Below are 17,261 nucleotides of genomic sequence, written 5' to 3'. Positions count from 1 at the left end.
CATATACTATAAGCAACACTTCTAGTATATTCGGTGTATGGAAGGACTGTATGTTGTACATGTCCAACTGGCAGGTGTCATCTGACCTTGACCTCATTTTCATTGTTCAGTGGTTACAGTTAAGTTTTTGTGTTTTGGTCTATTTTTCTTATCACATATGCAGTAGGTCTACTATATTTGGTGTATGAAATTATTGCAAGGTGTACATGTCTAGCTGGCAGGTGTCATCTGACCTTGACCTCATTTTCATGGTTCAGTGGTCAAAGTTAATTTTTTGAGTTTTTATCATTTTTTCTAATACTATATGTAATAGGTCAATTAACTATATTTGGTGTATGGAAATATTTTATGATCTATATGTCAGTTGGTCAGGTTTTATTTGACCATAACCTCTTTTTCATGGTTCATTGCACAGTGTTTAGTTTCTGTGTTTTGCTCTGTTTTTCTTATACTATAATTATAAGCAATAGGTCAACTATACTATGTTCGTAGTATGGAAAAATTGATAGCTTAACATGCCTGCCTGGCATGGTTCGTGTGACCTTGACCTCATTTTCATAGTTCATTGGTCACGGTTTAGTTTTCTTGATTAATGTTAAGTTTATGGGACAGTTTAATTGACTATCAACATATTTATCAAAAGATTGTAAAGAAAGGCGAGACATTTCAGGGTGTGTACTCTTGTTTCATATTAAAAAATATGGGCAAGGATTTGTATAGTAAGATTACTATACAAATCCTTGGTATGGGTCATTGAACTTTTTATCACGCTACAGGTTGTGCAAAATTGTCAGATTTTGTATAGACAATTCATGGAAAATCAAATTTTGTGTGATAAAAAGAAAACATACTGCATGTATCAGAACTTTAAGATAAAATGTGAGATTGCTCTTATAACATGATTTCAGATAAGAAAAAAAAATGGGGTCACCTAACTTGTTTTCTTGCTACATATCAAAATAGGTAAATTTATAACACTTTCTATTATAAAAATTACTTTATCTGAGTTATCTCCACTTATTTGGGAAAGTTGAAAAATTCTAATCAAACACAAACAAGGTGTTTTTGAGAAATTACAGCTGTAACTTTGATAAAACACACAATTTTTCATACTTATATCAAAAATTACATAAATTACATACAACTCTCAAAATTTGCAAATTTCATCAATTATCTAGACCAAAGTTATTTGCTTCTTCAAAATCCAAGATGGAGGAAGACACCAGAGCCACCTCATACACTTCACTTCTACTAGGTGAACTTAACTCGCTTGTAAATGCAACAACAAAAAATTGATTTAACTAAACATATCTGCCTCATTGCAAAAGAAAGCCTAAACGAACTTGGGGATGATCATACAGTAACAAGCCAACATCTGCAGCGAAAAAAAAATAATCTAATACATAATACATAAAAAAAATGACTGGAACATTTTGCTTAAACCAAATGCTATAAATTAAGTACCAGATGGGGTAACAAGGGGAGACAAATCTAGTACAAGGCGTTATCAATTAGGTACAATGAGAGTTTTCAGATCTCCATATAAATAAAAAACAAAGTAAAGGTAGATATTTAGTTGCATTACTACAGTAGTCAGTAAATTTGTGTAAATTATAGAAAGCAAGGGTCTGAGGCAAGGATTCAGAAAAATTTTCACCTAATTTTGGTCATTTTGAGATAAATGTTAAAAGTTATACTATCCGCATTAGACAGAGTGAATTTCACTCAAAAAATCTACCTGTGACATACCATGTCTGGAGGATAAAATATCTCAGAGGAAGAAATAAACAGCAAAATTGTTCAGCAAAGTAAGATCTACAAATAGGTCAATATGACCAAAATTATTGTCAATTGACCCCATGAGGAGTTATACAATATATTTTTCTCAAATTTTTAAAACCTTAACAAAGATCTTCTTCTGTAGTTTATATGTTAAATGAACATTTTGTGTTGCTTATATACTCATCTTGTGTATGCATCGAAATAGCTGCCTTAAATAAAATTTCTATTTGTTTTTCTGTTTTTTGCAGGATCCCTACACTTAAAAATAGCACTTCCCAAGATTTTTAATGATGGATAATTTCATCTTATCTTTTTTTTTTGTTCATCAATTTTTATACCCCACCTACAATAGTAGAGGGGCATTATGTTTCTGATATGTTTTTCACATATGAATTATAATAGGACTTTAATTACAATCGAAACAAATGAGTGAATAGAATCCACAATTTATTAAAACTCTCAAGTTTATTGTTTCTTACTGCTATACACTTCTCTAAATTGTATAGATCTTTTAGTACTTTCTTCACAGCATGAATTGATAAAACTTTCTGGAAATATCTTGCATTATAAATATATTGTTTAAGACACAGAAAAATCAGGTTTGAAATTTCACCCTTGTATACACGTGAGACATCACCAAACAAAAAATTCTTTTTGGTGAATGAAATACTTATACCATTAGATAAAAACCATATATCTATTTCTTCTAATAAATTCTGGACATTTTCACAATTCCATAGTACATGTTCTATAGTTTCTATTTCTTCCTTGAAACTTAGTATGCATGTTCCCTATGATATGATCTTTCTAATTTAAATTCCAAATTAAAGTTTGACCCCAATTACAGGGTCCACTGAACATGGAAAATTATAGTGCAAGTGGGGCATCCATGTACTATGGACACATTCTTGTTATTTGTCAATCTGAGCTAAAGTTTTCACAGACTTTTGCTTGACTATTCACCTGGCATAGTGAGTTTGTCGATAAAACCAGATACTGAATATCAATATTTATACAATGAGTAAAGAATACCATTGTCACTTTTATTTCATGAACCTAAATGATGAACATGGAATCACAGGCCACTTACCAAAGAAAAGAGACACTTCAGCATTTAATCGCTTTTTAGAAGTTAATGGCAGCAAAACTATTTCCAGCCTTCTATTTAAGTCCTGGTTTGAACTGTCCAAAAAATCTCAATATTTGTATGTTGATAGACTACAAAATATTATTTACAGTGTCATAGGATGTTTTTTCCGTGATAATTTTAGTGATGTCTCACAGTAGATTTTTGTGTCAAACTCAAGGTCAATTTGAATGAAAATATCAAACCTCTTGCAATATGTTATCAACAAAAGTTTTACCAGAGATCAGAAGCTTGGCTACATAGAAGACAATAATAATCAATGCTTTCATTGTTTATGACACATTTATCCTTAACTTAACAGAGTTTGATTATTACACTTCAAAAAAACATGGGGAGAAATTTGGCTATGGGCTGCCTGTACCTCCGAAATGGATAGCTTCTTAAAGTTTATAGTATCCCCACATCTTATCAGAGATCTACCATATGGTGAAAAGAAATTCAAATTATTTGGCCTTTTATAACATTTTTGATTCCAGCGTCACTGATGGCGTAAATATTAAATTTTATTTTGGGTATCTATGATGAATTTTATAATATAGAACAGTTCAAAATGTGCCAAAGCTGATTCGATGCATGGACTCCTCACTTATTATTTAACAGTACAAAGTGTATTGTGAAGAAAAAACTATTATTCTATTAGGTAAGATTAAAATAAAAAAGTTTCATGTAGTCTCTTATATAATATTGCATACGTGTTACAAAAAATCCGTTATTGTTTTTGTGTCACCTAGTCAAAAAAGAAAGACAGATATGCTAGTTAAGGTCTATCAATTTTGAAACTTTTCCTTATATAACATGTGTAAGTTTGTGATTATAGTCCAGTCAAACTAAGTTTTATCCTCAAACTAATTGCAACAGTAAATGTTTTAGTTCTAATCTATAGCACTAAGCCCTGAATATATACAGTAAAAAGTCCCATCAAATCTAATTTGAGGAAAAACTGAAAATCATCATTTTTAAATTTCTATGGAAATAAGCATTGGAAGGGGAGATAACTCTGCAAAATTGAGTCTTTTTCTGTAAATATTTGGTTGGTTTTCGAAAAATTATGTATAATATGATACTTTGATGGGCTTATAAGTTTGTATTAAACTATATTCTATAATCTTCTGCTCGTGAAATGTACAAAATAAAAGTGTTATGGGTATTATTATTTTTCTGGTGCATTTTTTATTAAGGAAATTGTGTGGCTTTGTGTCCATTTTGAAAAATAATGTGAATGTATTTTATACTTTTTCAGCATCTATCTTGTTTAAAGGAATTTAAACCACAAAAAGAAGAATGTATGCTTAATTATTTTTATTAAATTTGAGATTCTTTACCTTGATATGTTCAAAATTTCAATAACTGGTCAACTAATGAATTATGAAATCTATATTTTAGCATGATAAACAATATGATAACAAGCTTAGAGTTTTTTGTTATACTCTAAAGACGGCCATAATATCAAGAATCATTACATTCTGTTGAATAGAAGCGGTAAAGTTATAATTTTGTAACAAATTTTATTGATATTTCTGCTTTTTAGCTCACCTGGCCCGAAGGGCCAAGTGAGCTTTTCTCACCACTTGGCGTCCGTCGTCCGTCGTCGTTAACAATTTACATTTTGAACTTCTTCTAGAGAACCACTGAATGGGATGAAACCAAACATGGCATGAATATTCCTTATTAGGTGCTGACCAAGTGTTGTTACTTTGTAGCCGATCCATAATCCTAGATGGCCGCCAGCGGGGGACTTAGTTTAACATAGGACCCTATGGGAAATGCATACAAATGATTATTTTTTGAGAACCACTGAATGGAATGAAACCAAACATAGCCTGAATGTTCCTTATGAGGTGCTGACCAAGTGTTGCTACTTTGTAGCTGATCCATCATCCAAGATGGCCGCCAGCAGGGGACTTAGTTTAACATAGGACCCTATGGGAAATGCATACAAATGACTTCTTCTAGAGAACAACTGAATGGAATAAAACCAAACATAGCATGAATGTTCCTTATGGGGTGCTGACTAAGTGTTGTTACTTTGTAGCCGATCCATTATCCAAGATGGCCGCCAGCGGGGGCTTAGTTTAACATAGGACCCTATGGGAAATGCATACAAATGACTTCTTCTAGAGAACAACTAAATGGAATGAAACCAAACATAGCATGAATGTTCCTTATGGGGTGCTGACCAAGTGTTGTTACTTTGTAGCCGATCCATCATCAAAGATGGCCGCCAGCGGGAGACTTAGTTTAACATAGGACCCTATGGGAAATGCAAACAAATGACTTCTTTTAAGAGAACCACTGAATGGAATAAAACCAAACATGGCATGAATGTTCCTTTTGAGGTGCTTACCATGTGTTGTTACTTTGTAGCCGATCCATCATCCAAAATGGCCGCCAGCAGGGGACTTAGTTTAACATAGGACCCTATGGGAAATGCATACAAATGACTTCTTTTGGAGAACCACTGCATGGAATGAAACCAAACATGGCCTGAATGTTCCTTATGAGGTACTGACCAAGTGTTGTTACTTTGTAGCTGATCCATCATCCAAGATGGCCGCCAGCGGGGGACTTAGTTTAACATAGGACCCTATGGGAAATGCATACAAATGACTTCTTCTAGAGAACCACTGAATGGAATGAAACCAAACATGGCATGAATGTTCCTTTTGAGGTGCTGACCATGTGTTGTTACTTTGTAGCCGATCCATCATCCAAAATGGCCGCCAGCAGGGGACTTAGTTTAACATAGGACCCTATGGGAAATGCATACAAATGACTTCTTTTAGAGAACCACTGAATGGAATGAAACCAAACATGGCCTGAATGTTCCTTATGAGGTACTGACCAAGTGTTGTTACTTTGTAGGTGATCCATCATCCAAGATGGCCGCCAGCGGGGGACTTAGTTTAACATAGGACCCTATGGGAAATGCATACAAATGACTTCTTCTAGAGAACAACTGAATGGAATAAAACTAAACATTATGAATGTTCCTTATGGGGTGCTGATTAAGTGTTGTTACTTTGTAGCCGATCCATTATCCAAGATGGCCGCCAGCGGGGGCTAAGTTTAACATAGGACCCTATGGGAAATGCATACAAATGACTTCTTCTAGAGAACAACTAAATGGAATGAAACCAAACATAGCATGAATGTTCCTTATGGGGTGCTGACCAAGTGTTGTTACTTTGTAGCTGATCCATCATCCAAGATGGCCGCCATCGGGGGACTTAGTTTAACATAGGACCCTATGGGAAATGCATACAAATGACTTCTTCTAGAGAACAACTGAATGGAATAAAACTAAACAGCATGAATGTTCCTTATGGGGTGCTGATTAAGTGTTGTTACTTTGTAGCCGATCCATTTTCCAAGATGGCCGCCAGCAGGGGCTAAGTTTAAAATAGGACCCTATGGGAAATGCATACAAATGACTTCTTGTAGAGAACAACTAAATGGAATGAAACCAAACATAGCATGAATGTTCCTTATGGGGTGCTGACCAAGTGTTGTTACTTTGTAGCTGATCCATCATCCAAGATGGCCGCCAGCAGGGGACTTAGTTTAACATAGGACCCTATGGGAAATGCATACAAATGACTTTTTCTAGAGAACCACTGAATGGAATAAAACCAAACATGGCATGAATGTTCCTAATGAGATGCCGACCAAGTGATGTTACTTTGTCGCCAATCAAACTTCCTAGATGGTCGCCATAGAGGGGACTTAGTTTAACATAGGACCCTATGGGAATTACATACAAATTTCTTCTTTAGAGAACCACTGAATTGAATGAAACCAAACATAGCATAAATGTTCCTTTCCTTATGAGATTCTGGCCAAGTGTTGTTAATTTGTAGCCAAATTTTATCTTTTTTTTATATGATTTCAAAAACGCAGGTAGAATCAGGTGAGCGATACAGGCTCTTGAGAGCCTCTAGTTTTGCAGAGTTATCTCCCTTTTTCAATGCAATTCTCCATAGGCATTATAAATCATGATTATTTAGTCTTTCTCAAGTAAGATTCTATGGGACTTTTTTCTCTGTATATTTGGGGTATAATTCTAGATTAAAACTTAAAAATCTTCTGTTGCAATTACTTTCAGGTTAGGGTCAAATTTATGCTAGATTGACTGGACTATTAGAACAGTTTATGGAGAAGCCACTAGTGTTATGTAAAGGTTATTTGATATAAATATGTATTATGACATTCTCTTTTGTTGTCCAAGAGTTACAAAACATACTTTATTAATGAAAAAAAAATGTTGTTTTACCATTTTGAAAGATAAACCAAGATTGCTGTCACAAAAAATGTATTTTAACTGACTGATAGAATCATTATAAGATCCCCTTTCAATTTAAATGATTTTTACAAAAGTGTTATCATAGAGTAAGAAAACTTTGCTTTAGTTGAAAATGTGGTTTTAAAATCAAACTCGGCTGTATACTGTAAATTCAGAAATTATTGCATGCATTTTAAATATTGCGAGTTTGTCATTTTAGACTTAAATGCGATTTTAATTATTACGATTTTGAGACAATACAAAACATTTCAAAATGCTAGTATATATTATTGCATTTTTCCCAATAATAAAACCATGCAATCATTTCTGAATTTATAGTAAATATGAATATTGAATATACTTCTTTATTGCAGGTGAAAGTACGAGGTACCAAATTATATCAGAATGTACAGCTACCATCTGACTAAACTTTGAAGGTTTTGACTATTTTGGGGCTGAAGGCTGGAGGGCTTTTGCTATCCTAGAGGCTGCAACTAAAGAATTACACAGTCTTGATCTGATGACTCAAACTGAATTCAGTGATATCAACAAACTTTTGCTGCAGTCAAGAAGATACATGAAGGCAGATTTAAGGGTAGGTGTAAATATTTATACTCTGAATGTACATGTAATTTTTATATATAGTTTTACCCTTATCCCTCTTTACATAATTCCGTCATTCCTTAATTCAGTATTGGAAGGAAAGCAGATAACAGAAGAAGCCCATTGAAAGATGAGTATATTTTTCTTTAAATAGGCCCCTACCCCCTCTTTTAAAATATTTTACTAATCTATACTCTTTGTTTTTCTTTCAGAGGCGGGATGAAAGAAGATAACAGAAGAAGCCCATTGAAAGATGAGTATATTTTTCTTTAAATAGGCCCCTACCCCCTCTTTTAAAATATTTTACTAATCCATACTCTTTGTTTTTCTTTCAGAGGCAGGAAGCCCCATGGGAGAAAACAGATAACAGAAGAAGCCCATTGAAAGATGAGTATATTTTTCTTTAAATAGGCCCCTACCCCCTCTTTTAAAATATTTTACTAATCTATACTCTTTGTTTTTCTTTCAGAGGCGGGATGAAAGAAGATAACAGAAGAAGCCCATTGAAAGATGAGTATATTTTTCTTTAAATAGGCCCCTACCCCCTCTTTTAAAATATTTTACTAATCTATACTCTTTGTTTTTCTTTCAGAGGCAGGATGAAAGAAGATAACAGAAGAAGCCCATTGAAAGATGAGTATATTTTTCTTTAAATAGGCCCCTACCCCCTCTTTTAAAATATTTTACTAATCTATACTCTTTGTTTTTCTTTCAGAGGCGGGATGAAAGAAGATAACAGAAGAAGCCCATTGAAAGATGAGTATATTTTTCTTTAAATAGGCCCCTACCCCCTCTTTTAAAATATTTTACTAATCTATACTCTTTGTTTTTCTTTCAGAGGCAGGATGAAAGAAGATAACAGAAGAAGCCCATTGAAAGATGAGTATATTTTTCTTTAAATAGGCCCCTACCCCCTCTTTTAAAATATTTTACTAATCCATACTCTTTGTTTTTCTTTCAGACGCTGGATGAAAGAAGATAACAGAAGAAGCCCATTGAAAGATGAGTATATTTTTCTTAAATAGGCCCCTACCCCCTCTTTTAAAATATTTTACTAATCTATACTCTTTGTTTTTCTTTCAGACGCGGGATGAAAGAAGTCAACAGAAGAAGCCCATTGAAAGATGAGTATATTTTTCTTTAAATAGGCCCCTACCCCCTCTTTTAAAATATTTTACTAATCCATACTCTGTTTTTCTTTCAGAGGCGGGATGAAAGAAGATAACAGAAGAAGCCCATTGAAAGATGAGTATATTTTTCTTTAAATAGGCCCCTACCCCTCTTTTAAAATATTTTACTAATCCATCCTCTTGGTTTTCTTTCAGAGGCAGGATGAAAGAAGATAACAGAAGAAGCCCATTGAAAGATAAGTATATTTTTCTTTAAATAGGCCCCTACCCCCTCTTTTAAAATATTTTATTAATCCATCCTCTTGGTTTTCTTTCAGAGGCAGGATGAAAGAAGATAACAGAAGAAGCCCATTGAAAGATGAGTATATTTTTCTTTAAATAGGCCCCTACCCCCTCTTTTAAAATATTTTACTAATCCATCCTTTTGGTTTTCTTTCAGAGGCGGGATGAAAGAAGATAACAGAAGAAGCCCACTGAAAGATGAGTTTATTTTTCTTTAAATAGGCCCCTACCCCCTCTTTTAAAATATTTTACTAATCTATATTCTTTGTTTTTCTTTCAGACGCTAGATGAAAGAAGATAACAGAAAAAGCCCATTGAAAGATGAGTATATTTTTCTTTAAATAGGCCCCTACCCCCTCTTTTAAAATATTTTACTAATCCATCCTCTTTGTTTTTCTTTCAGAGGCGGGATGAAAGAAGATAACAGAAGAAGCCCATTGAAAGATGAGTATATTTTTCTTTAAATAGGCCCCTACCCCCTCTTTTAAAATATTTTACTAATCCATCCTCTTGGTTTTCTTTCAGAGGCAGGATGAAAGAAGATAACAAAAGAAGCCCATTGAAAGATGAGTATATTTTTCTTTAAATAGGCCCCTACCCCCTCTTTTAAAATATTTTACTAATCTATATTCTTTGTTTTTCTTTCAGACGCTAGATGAAAGAAGATAACAGAAAAAGCTCATTGAAAGATGAGTATATTTTTCTTTAAATAGGCCCCTACCCCCTCTTTTAAAATATTTTACTAATCTATACTCTTTGTTTTTCTTTCAGACGCGGGATGAAAGAAGATAACAGAAGAAGCCCATTGAAAGATGAGTATATTTTTCTTTAAATAGGCCCCTACCCCCTCTTAAAATATTTTACTAATCCATACTCTTTGTTTTTCTTTCAGAGGCAGGATGAAAGAAGATAACAGAAGAAGCCCATTGAAAGATGAGTATATTTTTCTTTAAATAGGCCCCTACCCCCTCTTTTAAAATATTTTACTAATCCATACTCTTTGTTTTTCTTTCAGAGGCAGGATGAAAGAAGATAACAGAAGAAGCCCATTGAAAGATGAGTATATTTTTCTTTAAATAGGCCCCTACCCCCTCTTTTAAAATATTTTACTAATCCATACTCTTTGTTTTTCTTTCAGAGGCAGGATGAAAGAAGATAACAGAAGAAGCCCATTGAAAGATGAGTATATTTTTCTTTAAATAGGCCCCTACCCCCTCTTTTAAAATATTTTACTAATCCATCCTCTTTGTTTTTCTTCAGACGCGGGATGAAAGAAGATAACAAAAGAAGCCCATTGAAAGATGAGTATATTTTTCTTTAAATAGGCCCCTACCCCCTCTTTTAAAATATTTTACTAATCCATACTCTTGGTTTTCTTTCAGAGGCAGGATGAAAAAAGATAACAGAAGAAGCCCATTGAAAGATGAGTATATTTTTCTTTAAATAGGCCCCTACCCCCTCTTTTAAAATATTTTACTAATCTATACTCTATGATTTTCTTTCAGAGGCGGGATGAAAGAAGATAACAGAAGAAGCCCATTGAAAGATGAGTATATTTTTCTTTAAATAGGCCCCTACCCCCTCTTTTAAAATATTTTACTAATCCATACTCTTTGTTTTTCTTTCAGAGGCAGGAAGCCCCATGGGAGAAAACAGATAACAGAAGAAGCCCATTGAAAGATGAGTATATTTTTCTTTAAATAGGCCCCTACCCCCTCTTTTAAAATATTTTACTAATCTATACTCTTTGTTTTTCTTTCAGAGGCGGGATGAAAGAAGATAACAGAAGAAGCCCATTGAAAGATGAGTATATTTTTCTTTAAATAGGCCCCTACCCCCTCTTTTAAAATATTTTACTAATCTATACTCTTTGTTTTTCTTTCAGAGGCAGGATGAAAGAAGATAACAGAAGAAGCCCATTGAAAGATGAGTATATTTTTCTTTAAATAGGCCCCTACCCCCTCTTTTAAAATATTTTACTAATCCATACTCTTTGTTTTTCTTTCAGACGCTGGATGAAAGAAGATAACAGAAGAAGCCCATTGAAAGATGAGTATATTTTTCTTAAATAGGCCCCTACCCCCTCTTTTAAAATATTTTACTAATCTATACTCTTTGTTTTTCTTTCAGACGCGGGATGAAAGAAGTCAACAGAAGAAGCCCATTGAAAGATGAGTATATTTTTCTTTAAATAGGCCCCTACCCCCTCTTTTAAAATATTTTACTAATCCATACTCTTTGTTTTTCTTTCAGAGGCGGGATGAAAGAAGATAACAGAAGAAGCCCATTGAAAGATGAGTATATTTTTCTTTAAATAGGCCCCTACCCCTCTTTTAAAATATTTTACTAATCCATCCTCTTGGTTTTCTTTCAGAGGCAGGATGAAAGAAGATAACAGAAGAAGCCCATTGAAAGATGAGTTTATTTTTCTTTAAATAGGCCCCTACCCCCTCTTTTAAAATATTTTATTAATCCATCCTCTTGGTTTTCTTTCAGAGGCAGGATGAAAGAAGATAACAGAAGAAGCCCATTGAAAGATGAGTATATTTTTCTTTAAATAGGCCCCTACCCCCTCTTTTAAAATATTTTACTAATCCATCCTTTTGGTTTTCTTTCAGAGGCGGGATGAAAGAAGATAACAGAAGAAGCCCACTGAAAGATGAGTATATTTTTCTTTAAATAGGCCCCTACCCCCTCTTTTAAAATATTTTACTAATCTATATTCTTTGTTTTTCTTTCAGACGCTAGATGAAAGAAGATAACAGAAAAAGCCCATTGAAAGATGAGTATATTTTTCTTTAAATAGGCCCCTACCCCCTCTTTTAAAATATTTTACTAAACCATCCTCTTTGTTTTTCTTTCAGAGGCGGGATGAAAGAAGATAACAGAAGAAGCCCATTGAAAGATGAGTATATTTTTCTTTAAATAGGCCCCTACCCCCTCTTTTAAAATATTTTACTAATCCATCCTCTTGGTTTTCTTTCAGAGGCAGAATGAAAGAAGATAACAAAAGAAGCCCATTGAAAGATGAGTATATTTTTCTTTAAATAGGCCCCTACCCCCTCTTTTAAAATATTTTACTAATCTATATTCTTTGTTTTTCTTTCAGACGCTAGATGAAAGAAGATAACAGAAAAAGCTCATTGAAAGATGAGTATATTTTTCTTTAAATAAGCCCCTACCCCCTCTTTTAAAATATTTTACTAATCTATACTCTTTGTTTTTCTTTCAGACGCGGGATGAAAGAAGATAACAGAAGAAGCCCATTGAAAGATGAGTATATTTTTCTTTAAATAGGCCCCTACCCCCTCTTAAAATATTTTACTAATCCATACTCTTTGTTTTTCTTTCAGAGGCAGGATGAAAGAAGATAACAGAAGAAGCCCATTGAAAGATGAGTATATTTTTCTTTAAATAGGCCCCTACCCCCTCTTTTAAAATATTTTACTAATCCATACTCTTTGTTTTTCTTTCAGAGGCAGGTTGAAAGAAGATAACAGAAGAAGCCCATTGAAAGATGAGTATATTTTTCTTTAAATAGGCCCCTACCCCCTCTTTTAAAATATTTTACTAATCCATACTCTTTGTTTTTCTTTCAGAGGCAGGATGAAAGAAGATAACAGAAGAAGCCCATTGAAAGATGAGTATATTTTTCTTTAAATAGGCCCCTACCCCCTCTTTTAAAATATTTTACTAATCCATCCTCTTTGTTTTTCTTCAGACGCGGGATGAAAGAAGATAACAAAAGAAGCCCATTGAAAGATGAGTATATTTTTCTTTAAATAGGCCCCTACCCCCTCTTTTAAAATATTTTACTAATCCATACTCTTGGTTTTCTTTCAGAGGCAGGATGAAAAAAGATAACAGAAGAAGCCCATTGAAAGATGAGTATATTTTTCTTTAAATAGGCCCTACCCCCTCTTTTAAAATATTTTACTAATCTATACTCTTTGTTTTTCTTTCAGAGGCGGGATGAAAGAAGATAACAGAAGAAGCCCATTGAAAGATGAGTATATTTTTCTTTAAATAGGCCCCTACCCCCTCTTTTAAAATATTTTACTAATTTAATTCTTTGTTTTTCTTTCAGACGCAGGGAGCCCCTTTGGAGGAAAGAAGATAACAGATGAAGCACATGGAAAGATGAGTATATTTTTCTTTAAATAGGCCCCTACCCCCTCTTTTAAAATATTTTACTAATCCATCCTCTTTGTTTTTCTTTCAGAGGCAGGATGAAAGAAGATAACAGAAGAAGCCCATTGAGAGATGAGTATATTTTTCTTTAAATAGGCCCCTACCCCCTCTTTTAAAATATTTTACTAATCCATACTCTTTGTTTTTCTTTCAGAGGCGGGATGAAAGAAGATAACAGAAGAAGCCCATTGAAAGATGAGTATATTTTTCTTTAAATAGGCCCCTACCCCCTCTTTTAAAATATTTTACTAATTAATACTCTTTGTTTTTCTTTCAGACGCAGGGAGCCCCTTTGGAGGAAAGAAGATAACAGATGAAGCACATGGAAAGATGAGTATATTTTTCTTTAAATAGGCCCCTACCCCCTCTTTTAAAATATTTTACTAATCCATACTCTTTGTTTTTCTTTCAGAGGCGGGATGAAAGAAGATAACAGAAGAAGCCCATTGAAAGATGAGTATATTTTTCTTTAAATAGGCCCCTACCCCCTCTTTTAAAATATTTTACTAATCCATACTCTTTGTTTTTCTTTCAGAGGCGGGATGAAAGAAGATAACAGAAGAAGCCCATTGAAAGATGAGTATATTTTTCTTTAAATAGGCCCCTACCCCCTCTTTTATAATATTTTACTAATCCATCCTCTTTGTTTTTCTTTCAGACGCGGGATGAAAGAAGATAACAAAAGAAGCCCATTGAAAGATGAGTATATTTTTCTTTAAATAGGCCCCTACCCCCTCTTTTAAAATATTTTACTAATCCATACTCTTGGTTTTCTTTCAGAGGCAGGATGAAAAAAGATAACAGAAGAAGCCCATTGAAAGATGAGTATATTTTTCTTTAAATAGGCCCCTACCCCCTCTTTTAATATATTTTACTAATCTATACTCTTTGTTTTTCTTTCAGAGGCGGGATGAAAGAAGATAACAGAAGAAGCCCATTGAAAGATGAGTATATTTTTCTTTAAATAGGCCCCTACCCCCTCTTTTAAAATATTTTACTAATTTATACTCTTTGTTTTTCTTTCAGACGCAGGGAGCCCCTTTGGCGGAAAGAAGATAACAGATGAAGCACATGGAAAGATGAGTATATTTTTCTTTAAATAGGCCCCCTACCCCCTCTTTAAAAATATTTTACTAATTTAATTCTTTGTTTTTCTTTCAGACGCAGGGAGCCCCTTTGGAGGAAAGAAGATAACAGATGAAGCACATGGAAAGATGAGTATATTTTTCTTTAAATAGGCCCCTACCCCCTCTTTTAAAATATTTTACTAATCCATCCTCTTTGTTTTTCTTTCAGAGGCAGGATGAAAGAAGATAACAGAAGAAGCCCATTGAGAGATGAGTATATTTTTCTTTAAATAGGCCCCTACCCCCTCTTTTAAAATATTTTACTAATCCATACTCTTTGTTTTTCTTTCAGAGGCAGGATGAAAGAAGATAACAGAAGAAGCCCATTGAAAGATGAGTATATTTTTCTTTAAATAGGCCCCTACCCCCTCTTTTAAAATATTTTACTAATCCATCCTCTTTGTTTTTCTTTCAGATGCAGGATGAAAGAAGATAACAAAAGAAGCCCATTGAAAGATGAGTATATTTTTCTTTAAATAGGCCCCTACCCCCTCTTTTAAAATATTTTACTAATCCATACTCTTGGTTTTCTTTCAGAGGCAGGATGAAAAAAGATAACAGAAGAAGCCCATTGAAAGATGAGTATATTTTTCTTTAAATAGGCCCCTACCCCCTCTTTTAAAATATTTTACTAATCTATACTCTTTGTTTTTCTTTCAGAGGCGGGATGAAAGAAGATAACAGAAGAAGCCCATTGAAAGATGAGTATATTTTTCTTTAAATAGGCCCCTACCCCCTCTTTTAAAATATTTTACTAATTTATACTCTTTGTTTTTTCTTTCAGACGCAGGGAGCCCCTTTGGAGGAAAGAAGATAACAGATGAAGCACATGGAAAGATGAGTATATTTTTCTTTAAATAGGCCCCTACCCCCTCTTTTAAAATATTTTACTAATCCATCCTCTTTGTTTTTCTTTCAGAGGCAGGATGAAAGAAGATAACAGAAGAAGCCCATTCAAAGATGAGTATATTTTTCTTTAAATAGGCCCCTACCCCCTCTTTTAAAATATTTTACTAATCCATACTCTTTGTTTTTCTTTCAGAGGCGGGATGAAAGAAGATAACAGAAGAAGCCCATTGAAAGATGAGTATATTTTTCTTTAAATAGGCCCCTACCCCCTCTTTTAAAATATTTTACTAATCCATACTCTTTGTTTTTCTTTCAGACGCTAGAGGAAAGAAGATAACAGAAGAAGCCCATTGAAAGATGAGTATATTTTTCTTTAAATAGGCCCCTACCCCCTCTTTTGAAATATTTTACTAATCCATACTCTTTGTTTTTCTTTCAGACGCTAGAGGAAAGAAGATAACAGAAGAAGCCCATTGAAAGATGAGTATTTTTTTTCTTTAAATAGGCCCCTACCCCCTCTTTTAAAATATTTTACTAATCCATACTCTTTGTTTTTCTTTCAGAGGCAGGAAGCTCCATGGGAGAAAACAGATAACAGAAGAAGCCTATTGAAAGATGAGTATATTTTTCTTTAAATAGGCCCCTACCCCCTCTTTTAAAATATTTTACTAATCTATACTCTTTGTTTTTCTTTCAGAGGTGGGATGAAAGAAGATAACAGAAGAAGCCCATTGAAAGGTGAGTATATTTTTCTTTAAATAGGCCCCTACCCCCTCTTTTAAAATATTTTACTAATCCATACTCTTTGTTTTTCTTTCAGAGGCAGGAAGCCCCATGGGAGAAAACAGATAACAGAAGAAGCCCATTGAAAGATGAGTATATTTTTCTTTAAATAGGCCCCTACCCCCTCTTTTAAAATATTTTACTAATCTATACTCTTTGTTTTTCTTTCAGAGGCGGGATGAAAGAAGATAACAGAAGTAGCCCATTGAAAGATGAGTATATTTTTCTTTAAATAGGCCCCTACCCCCTCTTTTGAAATATTTTACTAATCTATACTCTTTGTTTTTCTTTCAGACGCGGGATGAAAGAAGATAACAAAAGAAGCCCATTGAAAGATGAGTATTTTTTTTCTTTAAATAGGCCCCTACCCCCTCTTTTAAAATATTTTACTAATCCATACTCTTTGTTTGCTAAATTTTTAGGCCAAAATCTTGACACTTGAAAATAAACATCCAAATGTCAAAACTAGAATGACCCTAGTTTCTCTAATATGTGCCTTATGGCAAACTATCTCATAATTCCCTAAGGGGATGTAATTGCATGTTAAAACAATTTCTGTGCTGAATCTTTATGTTAAGTAGTGATTTGTTCCAGTTAAAAAGTTCAAATTTTATCACGTCTCAAGCTGTCAAACTGAATTTTACACCCCCTTGACACAGAATTGTCAATACTTTGAGTTAAAGCTGGTAGAAGTTTCTATAATTTTGATATTATTTGTCTCATTAGTAGTACACTACTCTGTAAAAAAAAATTTAAGAAAGAGCAGGTGCGATTTTTTTAATTTGAATTTATTGTCTAAAAGAAATGCACTACGAAATAATTGTGTTCTTGTGCCATCAGAAATAGAAGACAGACGAACAAAAAATAGAGAATTGCTATAGGGCTCCATATTGTTGACCTGTGTATGTTTGTGCCCCTAATGAATTGATCAAATCAAAGTCTATACACAATATGTATATGATGTTGACATGTCATTTTAGATTTGTTTGCCATCACAGTCTACAGAGCTAGAGTCAGAAACTACATGTAATACAGAAAGCAGTCAATATTTATCTCAGGTTTGTACATATAAAAAAAAGAAGATGTTT

The sequence above is a fragment of the Mytilus edulis genome, chromosome 4, assembly GCF_963676685.1.
Source record: "Mytilus edulis chromosome 4, xbMytEdul2.2, whole genome shotgun sequence".
NCBI classification, from domain to species: Eukaryota; Metazoa; Mollusca; class Bivalvia; order Mytilida; family Mytilidae; genus Mytilus; species Mytilus edulis.
This window is presented reverse-complemented; position numbering follows the sequence as displayed.